The sequence below is a fragment of the Engystomops pustulosus genome, chromosome 6 (assembly GCF_040894005.1).
Source record: "Engystomops pustulosus chromosome 6, aEngPut4.maternal, whole genome shotgun sequence".
Taxonomy (NCBI): domain Eukaryota; kingdom Metazoa; phylum Chordata; class Amphibia; order Anura; family Leptodactylidae; genus Engystomops; species Engystomops pustulosus.
Window position 1 is genome coordinate 113,148,973 of NC_092416.1, and position 15,185 is coordinate 113,164,157.

The following is a 15,185-nucleotide window of genomic DNA, read 5'->3' on the forward strand; positions in this document are numbered from 1 at the left end:
TGCACCAGCTCTGGCCCTGCCTCTCCGTCTGGCCCCACCACTGCCTCTTCCAACCTGTTCAGGTCGAGGACTCTCCTCCGTCTCAGAAGCACTGTGTTCACCCGGCCTCTCAACCCAGCTTGGGTCTGTCACCTCATCATCCTCCGATCCCTCAGTCTGCTCCCCCCTCGGACTTCCTGCCCTGACAACAACTTCCCCACTGTCTGACAACCGTGTCTCCTCATCGTCGGACACCTCTTTACACACTTCCACTACGTCAAGAAGGTCATCATCACCCACAGACTGTGACTGGTGGAAAACCTGGGCATCGGAAAATTGCTCAGCAGCAACCGGACAAGTGGTTTGTGACTGTGGGAAGGGTCCAGAAAACAGTTCCTCAGAGTATGCCGGTTCAAATGCCAAATTTTCCTGGGAGGGGGCAGACTGGGGGGGAGGAGGCTGAGGTGCAGGAGCTGGAGGAGTGGGGATTTCGGTGACATGGGTGGACTGCGTGGAAGACTGACTGGTGGTGGACAAATTGCTCGAAGCATTGTCAGCAATCCACGACATCACCTGTTCGCACTGTTCTGGCCTCAACAGTGCTCTACCACGAGTCCCAGTAACTTCAGACATGAACCTAGGGAGTGTAGCTCTGCGGCGTTCCCCTGCTCCCTCATCAGCAGGTGGTGTCTCACCCCGCCCAGGACCACGGCCTCTGACCCCTGCAGTAGTTGGACGCCCACGTCCCCGCCCTCGTCCTCTACCCCTAGCCCTCGGGTTAAACATTTTTAAAATGAGAGTTATAACTTTTTTTTTTTTTTTACTTCTTTTTGGTTTTTTTTGTGTTTTTTTGTGTTTTTTTTTTTTTTTGTGTTTTTTGTTTTTTTTTGAGTTTTTAAAACCAAACAATCCTATCCTATTGCTATGGCTATTTTCTAGCCAAGTATCAAAGGAAGCACACTACTTTGCCAGATGAGATGACACTGAGTTAGTGCCTAATAGAAATCCAACCCCTACTGAATTTTGCCACTTCGGCCTTTGCTATGGATATGTGCGCCACTAAGCGCAGAACACAGCGGTCGCAAGTCTCACTACAAATTGCTCAGAATTGGCAAGTACATGCACTGCAGAAACTACAGCCACCAGCAGATCAACCAGAAATCAAATATATAGAACGCTACTGTAGGCTTCAAGAAGCTGTTTGTATTCTCCTATGGCTATTTTCTAGCCAAGTATCAAAGGAAGCACACTACTATGCCAGATGAGATGACACTGAGTTATTGCCTAATAGAAATCCAACCCCTACTGAATTTTGCCACTTCGGCCTTTGCTATGGATATGTGCGCCACTAAGCGCAGAACACAGCGGTCGCAAGTCTCACTACAAATTGCTCAGAATTGGCAAGTACATGCACTGCAGAAACTACAGCCACCAGCAGATCAACCAGAAATCAAATATATAGAACGCTACTGTAGGCTTCAAGAAGCTGTTTGTATTCTCCTATGGCTATTTTCTAGCCAAGTATCAAAGGAAGCACACTACTATGCCAGATGAGATGACACTGAGTTATTGCCTAATAGAAATCCAACCCCTACTGAATTTTGCCACTTCGGCCTTTGCTATGGATATGTGCGCCACTAAGCGCAGAACACAGCGGTCGCAAGTCTCACTACAAATTGCTCAGAATTGGCAAGTACATGCACTGCAGAAACTACAGCCACCAGCAGATCAACCAGAAATCAAATATATAGAACGCTACTGTAGGCTTCAAGAAGCTGTTTGTATTCTCCTATGGCTATTTTCTAGCCAAGTATCAAAGGAAGCACACTACTATGCCAGATGAGATGACACTGAGTTATTGCCTAATAGAAATCCAACCCCTACTGAATTTTGCCACTTCGGCCTTTGCTATGGATATGTGCGCCACTAAGCGCAGAACACAGCGGTCGCAAGTCTCACTACAAATTGCTCAGAATTGGCAAGTACATGCACTGCAGAAACTACAGCCACCAGCAGATCAACCAGAAATCAAATATATAGAACGCTACTGTAGGCTTCAAGAAGCTGTTTGTATTCTCCTATGGCTATTTTCTAGCCAAGTATCAAAGGAAGCACACTACTATGCCAGATGAGATGACACTGAGTTATTGCCTAATAGAAATCCAACCCCTACTGAATTTTGCCACTTCGGCCTTTGCTATGGATATGTGCGCCACTAAGCGCAGAACACAGCGGTCGCAAGTCTCACTACAAATTGCTCAGAATTGGCAAGTACATGCACTGCAGAAACTACAGCCACCAGCAGATCAACCAGAAATCAAATATATAGAACGCTACTGTAGGCTTCAAGAAGCTGTTTGTATTCTCCTATGGCTATTTTCTAGCCAAGTATCAAAGGAAGCACACTACTATGCCAGATGAGATGACACTGAGTTATTGCCTAATAGAAATCCAACCCCTACTGAATTTTCCCACTTCGGTCTTTGCTATGGATATGTGTGCCACTAAGAGCTAAACACAACGGTAGCAAGTCCCCCTGCTAATTCCTCACAAAATGGTAAAAGATGCAAATTAAAATAAAAAAAGTAGAACGTTATTGTAGCCCTAAGAAGGGCTGTTGGGTTCTTTGAGAATCACTCCTGCCTAACAGTAAGCTAATAGAACACCCTAACGCTTTCCCTGACCAGCAGCAGCTCTCTCCCTAGCGGCATCCAGAGACAGAATGATCCGAGCAGCGCGGCCAGCGGCTAGTCTATCCCAGGGTCACCTGATCTGGCCAGCCAACCACTGCTATCGACGTGTAAGGGTACCACGTCATGCTGGGTGGAGTGCAGAGTCTCCTGGCTTGTGATTGGCTCTGTTTCTGGCCGCCAAAAAGCAAAACGGCGGGAGCTGCCATTTTCTCGAGCGGGCGAAGTATTCGTCCGAGTAACGAGCAGTTTCGAGTACCCTAATGCTCGACCGAGCATCAAGCTCGGACGAGCATGTTCGCTCATCTCTAGTAAGCACCCATTTGACATATCTGGGAATCCAAATAGGTCGGAGTCCAAGCTCGGTTTATGCACTTAATTATCCCCCCCTCATACAAAAAATTGTAACGGAACTGTCACGATGGCAACAGCTACCTTTAACAATGATGGGCAGATGCCATCTAATCAAAATGATCCCATTCCCGAGACTTCTGTATGCACTGCAGAAGATCCCAATGCTCTTAAAACATGTAGATGTAAACAAAGTAATGAAGGCTTTCCAATCCTTTATCTGGAGAGGGAAGAGACCGCGAATAGCAGCACGAAAACTGATGTTAGGTAAATGGGAAGGAGGAGTGAATCTCCCTAACATAAGGGGATACAACCTGGCAAGCCTCTTCCGACATGAGAGGGACTGGGTCCATGGCACAGAGCAGTTCTCAAATACTGAGTTAGAACAGCAACTGGCAGCACCTAGCGACTTAGTGGCTCTTTTACACACAAAGTATACCCAATGGCCCATGATAGCAAGGAAGTCAATAGTGCTGAGGGACACCCTGATAGCATGGAAAGAGGTTAGAAAGTTATATAAATTACCCTTCCTACTTTCCAAACACATGCCCCTATGGAAACATAGGGAATTCACGCCAGGCATGGAAAGTACACTATATAGCCCATGGAAGGAAAAAGGACTAAAGAAGGTAGGGGATCTGTTTCATGAGACAGAGCAACGCTGGCTTACCGAGCAAGAGTTGCAACAGAAATATTCTCTGACTGGCTGCATACCATTCACATATTACCAGCTACACAATTTTTTGAGGAGTAGGGTAGCGGACATAACAAGGGAAACTACCGAAACACCCTTTACCACGCTGTTGGGAACCCCACAGAGTACGCAATCTATTTCCATATTATATAGTGATATAAAAAGTCAATTACTCAGAGGAATACAGCTGACAGTGGGTAGATGTTGGTCACGAAAATTCCCAGACAGGGAAGTGTTGGAAGGGAGTTTAAAGGGGTGGGCTAAAATACGCAAGTGTGTACAGAGTGAGCAGTGGAGAGAAACTTTCTTTAAAATCCTCCATCATGCTTATTATGGCTTCAATCTACCCAAAACGCCTGCCAAGCCAGACAGGATAACAGAATGCCCAAAATGCGCCACACCAAACACTGATGTATGGCATGGCCTGTGGCAATGCGAACAAGCACAAAATTTTTGGAAGTCAGTTAGGGAACACATCAAAATTCACTGGAAAATTGACTTACCCATGGACCCACTACTTCTTATCTTACATGACGAGGAAGGGGAGGAAGACAGGGAGGAGGTTTTAACCCTACGCTTAGACCTGCATGCCTTTCTTTTGGTAGCAAAAAGGTGTATAATGACTCATTGGATACAGCAGTCCATGCCCACAGTTCCTAAAATTATAGTCCAGATGAGATACCTGATACGAATGGACAGACTAGAAACCTTAAGACACAAAGACAAACAGACAAAAGGGTTTTTCAAGAAATGGAAAACTTTTATTGTTACACACATGGATAGGGCCGAAATAGTGGAGTTGGTCTCACCATTCCGCTTGATACATATATGGTATAATACAGAACAGCTAAGAGGCTCCCTGGGAGCTCTGCAGGTGTAACCTAGCAGGAGGTAGAAACCATGGTATGAAGACGCCCACCTCTCAGGAAACAAGTAGTGGGTCCAAACACGATTAATAAGGTCGCCTCCCCCTGGGGCAACACCTTCTAAAGACTAGTAGTCAACTTACATGAAAATACTAACACAGTGATTCATAACAGCTGGAATGTTGGAATTTGTTTCTATTTCTTGTTATTTTCTTGCATTCAAAAATATGTATATCCATTTATACCATACTGATGATATAATATGTTATTAATGTGTATTTAAAACTGAATAAAATGTGTTTAAAAAAAAAAAAAAAACAATGCAAGACACCATGGGGCTTATTTGTCAAGGGTCCCGCGGACTACATTTCTGTTGGGTTTTCCGACTTTTCAGGGATTTAGAAGGGGATTGTGCGACACAAATCGGAAGATTTAGAAGGTGATTGTGCGACACAAATTGGGGGGGGGGGGCGGTTCGTCGGACGATTTGACGGATTCGGACAAATCCCGGGATTTAACTTCAAAATTGTGTCACAAGCCAAGCACTTACATGCACCGGGAAGAAGATGGTGAACTCCGGCGGACCTGAGCGGGGAAGCGACACATGCAGGAAATAGGGTGCACAAACTCAGTGAATCGCGGCAGCTTTGCATTCTCGTCGGGGAACGCACCTTGGGAAACCCGTATGGACGGTAAGTAAATGTGCCCCCATGTTCTGGTTACCGATATCCTGTGCTTCCATAGAAAAGCATATGCGATCGGGCCGAGGCCCACCCCCGTATACTAGCAAATGCAGCGCTAGCGGTATGTGTCACCACACCTAAAGGGGTATTCTCATATTGGCATTCGCATTCAATTTAATTCATCTGTCATATATATACACATTTCTTTAATTAGATGTTAATAAAAAAAATGGACTTGTGTGAAGATAATTTCCCATAAATGTAGTTATATAGTCCCTTAAAAACTAGACTGTGTCCTTGGCATTTTAATTTTATAACAGAAATTATACTACATTGTATAATTGTATACACTAGATGTGCCTCACTTTCCCTGGTGATTATTTTATAAAACCATCAGTAAGTAAATAATGAATTGAGTTTGTCTGAAGAAGAATATAACTGCAGGTCACACTGTTTATCTAAATCCACCTCTGGAATCAACAGCACAGGTGAACTCTCGATGCTACGAGGCGCCACCTCGTGGAAAACGTATACGTTTTAATTTTTTTATACAATGTGAATTTTAAAAAAAAGTATTGGTGGCTGTCTGGCTGCATTATGTGAGCAATAATTATAGCAGTGTTGATCTATCTATACCATATATTCCTTGACAATTTGTGACCTGTCTGGGGGATCATCAATATTAAATTGTGGTTAACTCCTTTAATTCAGATTTTTGTGTTTCTATTTTTCTTTCTGGTCCTTCCACAAGCCATATCGTTATATGAAGGCTTGTTATTTGCAAGACAAATTGTACATTCTAACAGGACCAGCACCAACAGCAGCAGTAATCGGCAGGTGTCTTCTGTATAATACTTATTTACATTTGACCTAATCTCCTATGCTACCATTGTACCAATTTAGTACAGCTATATTTTAATGCCTAAAACACTGATACAATTCAACCACAGATGGATACATTAAAAAAGTGGACCAAAAATGGGTGGATGAAAGGCAGCATACGTTACTACATAGTGGAATTAGTCGGTGCTAACTACTGTATATACTCGACTATAAGCCAACCCGCGTATAAGCCAAGACCAATAATTTTAACACAAAAAACTGGGAAAACCTATTGACTTGAGTATAAGCCTAGTATATAACCTGCCAGCTCATGCCCCCAGTATATAGCCGGAAGCCCCTTGCCCCTAGTATACAGCCATCCCTTTGCCCAGAGTGTATATCAGCAGAACCTGTCCCCCACTATATATAGCCAGCAGCCCCTGCCCCAGTATATAGCCAGCAGCCTCTGCCCCCCAGTATATAGCCACAGGGCCGGCACTATGGGTAGGCCAAGTTGTCATTTGCCCAGGGCCCCTGAAAGTGGAGAATCTCTTCTTTCAAATGAATCTACAATTGTGTTACTAGGTGCCATGAATCCAGAGATATACCACTTTAAAGTGATGTCTCAGTTTTCCTGAAACCTAGAAACAGAAATTTAGATTCATATAAAAGAGGAGACTCTCTTCTTTCATAGGAAAAAAAGAAGTGAGGTTCTATGTGTCACAGAGATAGAATTTTCTAGACACAGGAGCTGCTACACCTCACAGATAATGGAAATACATTTTTAAAAGGCATAATATCAACTAATATTCATGTTTTTAACTCTCTTCTATCCAGAACTAACTATCTCTCGTATTGCCTTTTATTTCGTGATTTTTTTTTTTTTTGGGAAAATTTCTTATATGTACTCAGGATAACAAAATAACAAATTCTCTAATTCAATGTTATTAACAAAAATACAGCATTTCACAGATTTAAGTCCAATCTGTCTCTATCAGTCCTGGTGCAAACAATTTCAGTTGTCCCTAGATACGACCCTGCAACTTCTGACTTAGGGTCGGGGATCGTCCAGCACGGAGTTCACAGACACTCATCTTTTCCTGCCAGCAAACAGGGTGAGGAAATGATCACTTTTTATTGCATTTTTTGTGGAACAAAATGGGTAAAAATCATAATTTCTGGTGGGTTTTTAATGTTTTTTTTTTTACATTTTCCATTGTGCGGGTTCAATAATGATCTTTTTTAATTCTATGGGTTGTTACTGACACAGTAATTTTATATATATACACTCACCGGCCACTTTATTAGGTACACCTGTCCAACTGCTCATTAACACTTAATTTCTAAACAGCCAATCACATGACGGCAACTCAGTGCATTTAGGCATGTAGACATGGTCAAGACAATCTCCTGCAGTTCAAACCGAGCATCAGTATGGGAAAGAAATGTGATTTGAGTGCATGACACCACCACGTTCAAAGGAACGTGGCATGGTTGTTGGTGCCAGAAGGGCTGGTCTGAGTATTTCAGAAACTGCTGATCTACTGGGATTTTCACGCACAACCATCTCTAGGGTTTACAGAGAATGGTCCGAAAAATAAAAAACATCCAGTGAGCGGCAGTTCTGTGGGCGGAAATGCCTTGTTGATGCCAGAGGTCAGAGGAGAATGGGCTGACTGGTTCGAGCTGATAGAAAGGCAACAGTGACTCAAATCGCCACCTGTTACAACCAAGGTGCCTACCTTGGTTGTAACGGGTGGCGATTTGAGCATCAGAGATGCTCTTCTGCCTAGAAGAGCATCTCTGAACGCACAGTACGTCGAACTTTGAGGCAGATGGGCTACAGAAGCAGAAGACCACACCGGGTGCCACACCGGGTACTAACAGGAAACTGAGGCTACAATTTGCACAAGCTCATCGAATTTGGACAGTAGAAGATTGGAAAAACGTTGCCTGGTCTGATGAGTCTCGATTTCTGCTGCAATATTCGGATGGTAGGGTCAGAATTTGGCGTCAACAACATGAAAGCATGGATCCATCCTGCCTTGTATCAACGGTTCAGGCTGGTGGTGGGGGTGTCATGGTGTGGGGAATATTTTCTTGGCACTCTTTGGGCCCCTGGGAACCAATTGAGCATCGTTGCAACGCCACAGCCTACCTGAGTATTGTTGCTGACCATGTCCACATGGCTACTTTCAATTTGTGGGTCTTATGGCCATTTTGATTTATTTATTTTTATTTAAGAACATTTTTTTTACTTAATTATTTTTTCCACAATGGGACATGAACAAGCAATCATGTGCAGCGAGTGTTACACTTGGATGTCAGCTGTTAGTTACAGCTGACACCCAGTGTATTCCGCTGTCAGCTCAGCTAGGATCTCGAGCTGAGCCAGCTTCAACTCTGCGTCCGATATATCGGCCACTGAGCACTCAGTTACAGGGTTAAGCGAAAAGCGTTTTTAATTTCAGTAGTTCTGTATGTATTTAATGTAGGGGTGTACAATGAAATAAGTGGGGGGATGTATCTGTAAAAGAAATGCGTCATCAATAGTATTCATTCCCTATCCACAAATATATTATTCTCCACTGTTAGATTCCCTAAAGTCAGCAGAACTAGGGATCACAATTTCCCCCTACCTGCTCTGGACTTCCGCATTCGGAAGTTCTGTAAGACCACTAGCCACCCACCTCCTCTGAGACAACTACAAATAACAGCTATTACCTGCAGAGGGAAGAAATACCAGAACATGAAGACTAATAATGACCTGAAGCTCAGCTGTTCTTAAAGGCTCACTGTGACCTATTTTTTTTTTCTTCTAATATATACGTCTGCTTACTGCTGCAAAGTGACAGAACAGGAATAGAAATAACTTTTTAACCATATCCAGCTGTCGCTAAAGAGCAACCAAGATGGATTTCCTTTTCCATAATTAATTGACAATATGAGGTAAACAGGGCTGTCTGCATTTATGCTGCTTGTGGTCACTGTTGGAAAAACGAAGTTTCAACTTTGCTCGCCATACATTAACCACAACAACCAAGGCCTCCTAATGTCCTAACAGGACCTCTTAAGTGTTCCCTAACAGAAAATAAATCTAAACTAAATATGTCTTAGTTACCTAGCATTTCAAAGAGTCTCACAGTCAAATTAATGGAACATTTTTGTTAACTAAACAAACATACTGTGTAGCTGGTGTTAAATTGAACCTGTTACCAGATTTTTCACAAATACAGCCAGGGACAGTTTCCCTAAGAACCCTATTAACTAAATGCCACCCTAAAATTGTTTCCCTCAAATCCCCAAAAAATCAGCTTTGTACCTGCCATACATTTAGAATTAGCTGCACGTTAAAATGGGGCATGGTAACCTCAACAGAATCCTGTGTTTCATAGCAGATACATAGCAGACCAAGCTTACAGCTGCCCCTCCCACACCATATCCCGCATGAAGCCTGGCAGTCACTGCCTCCTCAGACCGCCCCCTCATGAAAACGCCTGACCGCTGTAAGCTTGTTCCAGCATTTGGAGGACTATGTAGTGCAGTATTTGCTAGCTTTATCGGTATGTTTCGATAAAGCTAGTGGTTTAACACTGCTACACCTGGGGTAGGGCTTGGGAGCTGTTTACTTTAGTAAACAGCTCCTAGAGGGATTATTTAGGGTGACAGGTCCACTTTAAAGGCCATGCATGCCCAAAGAGGAATCTGGGAAATAAATATGCACCTACAGTACATTTTACTTGGCGGAATACTGTAAGTGCCTCAAAGCAACCTAAAGGAAAGCACCTGTAGGTGCATATGCATTTTTAAGTGTTACCATGCATTCTGCTGGTTTAAAAGTTTTTCCTCATTGCTAGGAGTGTAAGCAGCTGTGTTAACATTTTCACAGCAGCAATGAAGAAAAGCGCTTTCAAACCAACCAGCCAAAGCGTGGTAATATGTAAAATGTATTTGTCTCTGCAATGCATTTAAAAAAGCATCACAAACAACATGTGTGAATGCACCCTTAACCCTTTAAGGATCACGTAATTTTTGTTTTTTGCATTTCCATTTTCACTCCACATCTTTCAAAATCCAGAGCGGGATTGATGGGGAGTGATGGGTGTAGCACTGTGTGTTTGCTGCATATTGCAGCCCACACCCGCCATGTATGAAGATGGTTCAGCCCGTGAACCTTCTTCATGCATCCTTAACGTCATTATGATGTACATATATGTCATAATGCGTCAAGGGGTTAACATCAAGCATGACTTTTTCAAGATGTATAGTGACATGATATATGTTAGTAGCCAATCCAGTGTATCTTTTTCAAAAGGAACAGATTCCCATTTGTGGAAAACCTAACCCATTGTTATGTTAACAGTACTGTGCTGATGAGATGCAAAAACATTAGATTTGATGCTCTGTTCCCAATAGAATGCATATACTGCTTTGGCTATTGGCATATAAATGTCTAATGGCCTGCTTAGAAGTGATTGCCAACTTAAGCAAAGGACTTATTCGCATCCAGACTAAGAAGTAGTAATAGGATTTTTTTTGCATTAATCACATCAATTAAATCCAGCATTCTCCTTGTATTCTCCAACAAATCAGCATCCTCCAACAAACCCAACCTGATCCTTATGAATCAAATGCGGGATCTAATACGCCAAATGGATGGTAAGAAAGTTGGTAAATAGATAGTCAGCGTTAAGGATGCCGATGGGCCCATAGCTGGCAAAGTCAATCGGGTACTTGCCTGGTTTAGGGATTTGGCACACCAGCTGAAGGATACATGTGACCGTGCAACAGAATCCCGCTTATCAGCCATTTTATCACAAGAGTTGGTCACATGCTACCTGTTACATTGCATCGATTGCATGCAGGCTCATGAGAAAGTTTTGCAAGTTTAACATAAAATTCAGTGACCTGACTTTTATACACTATGTGGAAATCAGTGACAGACTAATACTATCTGCCAAAGTGATACAAATCAAATCAATTTAATGAAATTAAATATTCAGCATATTCAGTGTGCAAAATATCCACTCATGAGGCATTGAAAAAACTATTTATTGACTTACGGGGGGACTTTACATATCTTGGTACCAACCCTACTGTCCTATATCTATAGGTTGCCATTTGTCCTACTTTATAGATTGCGATGTGATGCATTATATGCTTTGCATTTTATCTTGTAATATCTAGTAAAATATGGGGTTTAACCCCCTTAAGGATGCAGGATTTTTTCGCTCATTTCTCGCTCTCCACCTTCAAAAATCTATAACTTTTTCATTTTTCCGTGTACAGAGCTGTGTGAGGGCTGATTTTGTGCTTAGCAAATTTTTCCTTCTCCATGGCGTTATTTATTATTCGTGCCGTGTACTGGGAAGCTGGAAAAAAATTCCAAATGTGGAAAAATTGGAAAAAAACGGTTTTGCATCACTTGCTTGTGGGCTCAATTTTTACAACTTTCACTGTGCCCTCCAAATTATTCCTCTACTTTATTCTTTGGTTCAGTATGATCATGGTGATACCAAATTTATATAGGTTTTAGGTTTTATTGCGTTTTAATACATTTTCAAAAATTAAACCATAGTCTGACACTAATAACTTTTTCTTACTTCGGTGTACGGAGCTGTTAGGTGTCATTTATTTGCAAAGTGAGCCGACGTTTTTAGTACTACCATTTTAAGAACTGAGCAACATTTTGATCACTTTTAATTACATTTTTCATGTGATGTAAAATGGTGTAAAAGTCAGACATTTAGGTGCTATTTCTGTTATGTGGTTCACCGCTGGCAATAACCGGTTTATATTTTGAAAGATCTGGCATTTTAAGATTCAGCGATATGTATTGTGTCTGTGACTGTTTAATATGTTTCATATCCAGGGCAGGATCATAGGGGGCCCCCACCACTTTTCCCTTAATGGGGCCCCACCAAATGTGGGCGATGCGACCGCCCAAATCGCCCACAGTATATTTGGGTCCGGGCTCCCCACGCCATACACAAAACAGCTGCCCGAATACAATCTATGGCAGTACGAGGGAATAATAAGTTCCCTTCTCTGCCAAAGACAATCGGAGCCTCAGCAAGATGGTGGAGCCCTGCCGCTGGCGTTGCAGCGTGTGACATCGCAGCGTGTGACGTCACAGCGCGTGACGTCACAGCGCCGCAACGTCCCGGTGCCGCCTGCAGCAGGGCGCCGCCATCTTGTTGAACCTCCGATATCCACCCGAGGGAATATAACACCGATAGGGAAGATGAGGTAGGGTTTGTATATAATTATAATAGTTTCTATATAGTTAGCTATTATAGGGGGTGTATATAGTTATTATAGGGGGGGTCTGTATATAGTTATTGTAGGGGGGTTTGTGTATAGTTATTATTGAGGGTGTATATATAGTTATTATAGGGGGCAGTATATAGTTATAGGAGGACTGTATGTAGTGATTATAGGGGGACTGTATATAGTTAGTGGGTTCTGTATATAGTTATTATAGGGGGACTGTACACTCACCGGCCACTTTATTAGGTACACCTGTCCAACTGCTCGTTAACACTTAATTTCTAATCAGCCATTCACATGGCGGCAACTCAGGGCATTTAGGCATGTAGACATGGTCAAGACAATCTCCTGCAGTTCAAACCGAGCATCAGTATGGGGAAGAAAGGTGATTTGAGTGCCTTTGGACGTGGCATGGTTGTTGGTGCTAGAAGGGCTGGTCCGAGTATTTAAGAAACTGCTGATCTACTGGGATTTTCACGCACAACCATCTCTAGGGTTTACAGAGAATGGTCCAAAAAAGAAAAAACATCCAGTGAGCGGCAGTTCTGTGGGCGGAAATGCCTAGCTAATGCCAGAGGTCAGAGGAGAATGGGCAGACTGGTTCGAGCTGATAGAAAGGCAACAGTGACTCAAATCGCCACCCGTTACAACCAAGGTAGGCAGAAGAGCATCTCTGAATGCACAGTACGTTGAACTTTGAGGCAGATGGGCTACAGCAGCAGAAGACCACACCGGGTTCCACTCCTTTCAGCTAAGAACAGGAAACTGAGGCTACAATTTGCACAAGCTCATCGAAATTGGACAGTAGAAGATTGGAAAAACGTTGCCTGGTCTGATGAGTCTCGATTTCTGCTGCGACATTCGGATGGTCGGGTCAGAATTTGGCGTCAACAACATGAAAGCATGGATCCATCCTGCCTTGTATCAACGGTTCAGGCTGGTGGTGGTGGTGTTATGGTGTGGGGAATATTTTCTTGGCACTCTTTGGGCCCCTTGGTACCAATTGAGAATCGTTGCAACGCCACAGCCTACCTGAGTATTGTTGCTGACCATGTCCATCCCTTTATGACCACAATGTACCCAACATCTGATGGCTACTTTCAGCAGGATAATGCGCCATGTTATAAAGCTGGAATCATCTCAGACTGGTTTCTTGAACATGACAATGAGTTCAGTGTACTCAAATGGCCTCCACAGTCACCAGATCTCAATCCAATAGAGCATCTTTGGGATGTGGTGGAACGGGAGATTCGCATCATGGATGTGCAGCTGACAAATCTGTGTGATGCCATCATGTCAATATGGACCAAAATCTCTGAGGAATGCTTCCAGCACCTTGTTGAATCTATGCCACGAAGAATTGAGGCAGTTCTGAAGGCAAAAGGGGTCCAACCCGTTACTAGCATGGTGCACCTAATAAAGTGGCCGGTGAGTGTATATATAGTTATAATAGGTGGACTAATATATATATATATATATATATATATATATATATATATATATATATATATATATATATATATAATATGTGTGTGTGTGTATATATATATATATATATTATAGGGGCACTGTATATATAGTTATAATAGGGGAACTGTATATAGTTGTTATAGGGGGACTGTATATAGTTGTTATTGGGGGACTGTATATTGTTATAGGGGGACTGTATATTGTTATAGGGGGACTGTATATAGTTGTTATAGGGGGACTGTATATAGTTGTTATAGGGGGACTGTATATAGTTGTTATAGGGGAACTGTATATAGTTGTTATAGGGGAACTGTATAAAGTTATTGCTGGGGGGCTGTGTACAGTTATTATAGAGGGACTGCATATAGTTATAATAGAGGCACTGCATATAGTTATTATAGGGGGGCTGCATATAGTTATTATAGGGGGCTGTATATATAGTTATAGGGGGACTGTATATTGTTATTATAGGGGGCTGTATTATAGTTATTGGGGGGCTGTATATAGTTATTATAGGGGGCTGTATACAGTGATTGCTGGGGGAGCTGTATATAGTGATTGCTGGGGGAGCTGTATATAGTGATTGCTGGGGGAGCTGTATATAGTGATTGCTGGGGGAGCTGCATATAGTGATTGCTGGGGAGCTGTATATAACGATTGCTGGGGAGCTGTATATAGTGATTGCTGGGGGAGCTGTATATAGTGATTGCTGGGGAGCTGTATACAGTGATTTATATGGGAGCTGTATACAGTGATGGCTGGAGGGGCTGTATACAGTGATTGCCTGGGGGGCTGTATACAGTGATTGCTGAAGGGGGCTGTATATAGTGATTGCTGGGGGAGCTGTATATAGTGATTGCTGGGGGAGCTGTATATAGTGATTGCTGGGGGAGCTGTATATAGTGATTGCTGGGGGAGCTGTATATAGTGATTGCTGGGGGAGCTGCATATAGTGATTGCTGGGGGGCTGCATATAGTGATTGCTGGGGGAGCTGTATATAATGATTGCTGGGGAGCTGTATATAGTGATTGCTGGGGGAGCTGTATATAGTGATTGCTGGGGAGCTGTATATAGGGATTGCTAGGGGAGCTGTATATAGGGATTGCTAAGGGAGCTGTATACAGTGATGGCTGGGGGGCTGTATACAGTGATTGCCTGGGGGGCTGTATACAGTGATTGCTGAAGGGGGCTGTATACAGTGATTGCCGGGGGGGGGCTGTTTACAGTGATTGCTGGTGGGTGCTGGATACAGTGATTGCCGAGGGGGGGCTGTATACAGTGATTGCTTGGGGAGCTGCATATAGTGATTGCTGGGGGGGCCTCTATATAATGATTGCTGGGGGGGGCTGTATATAGTGA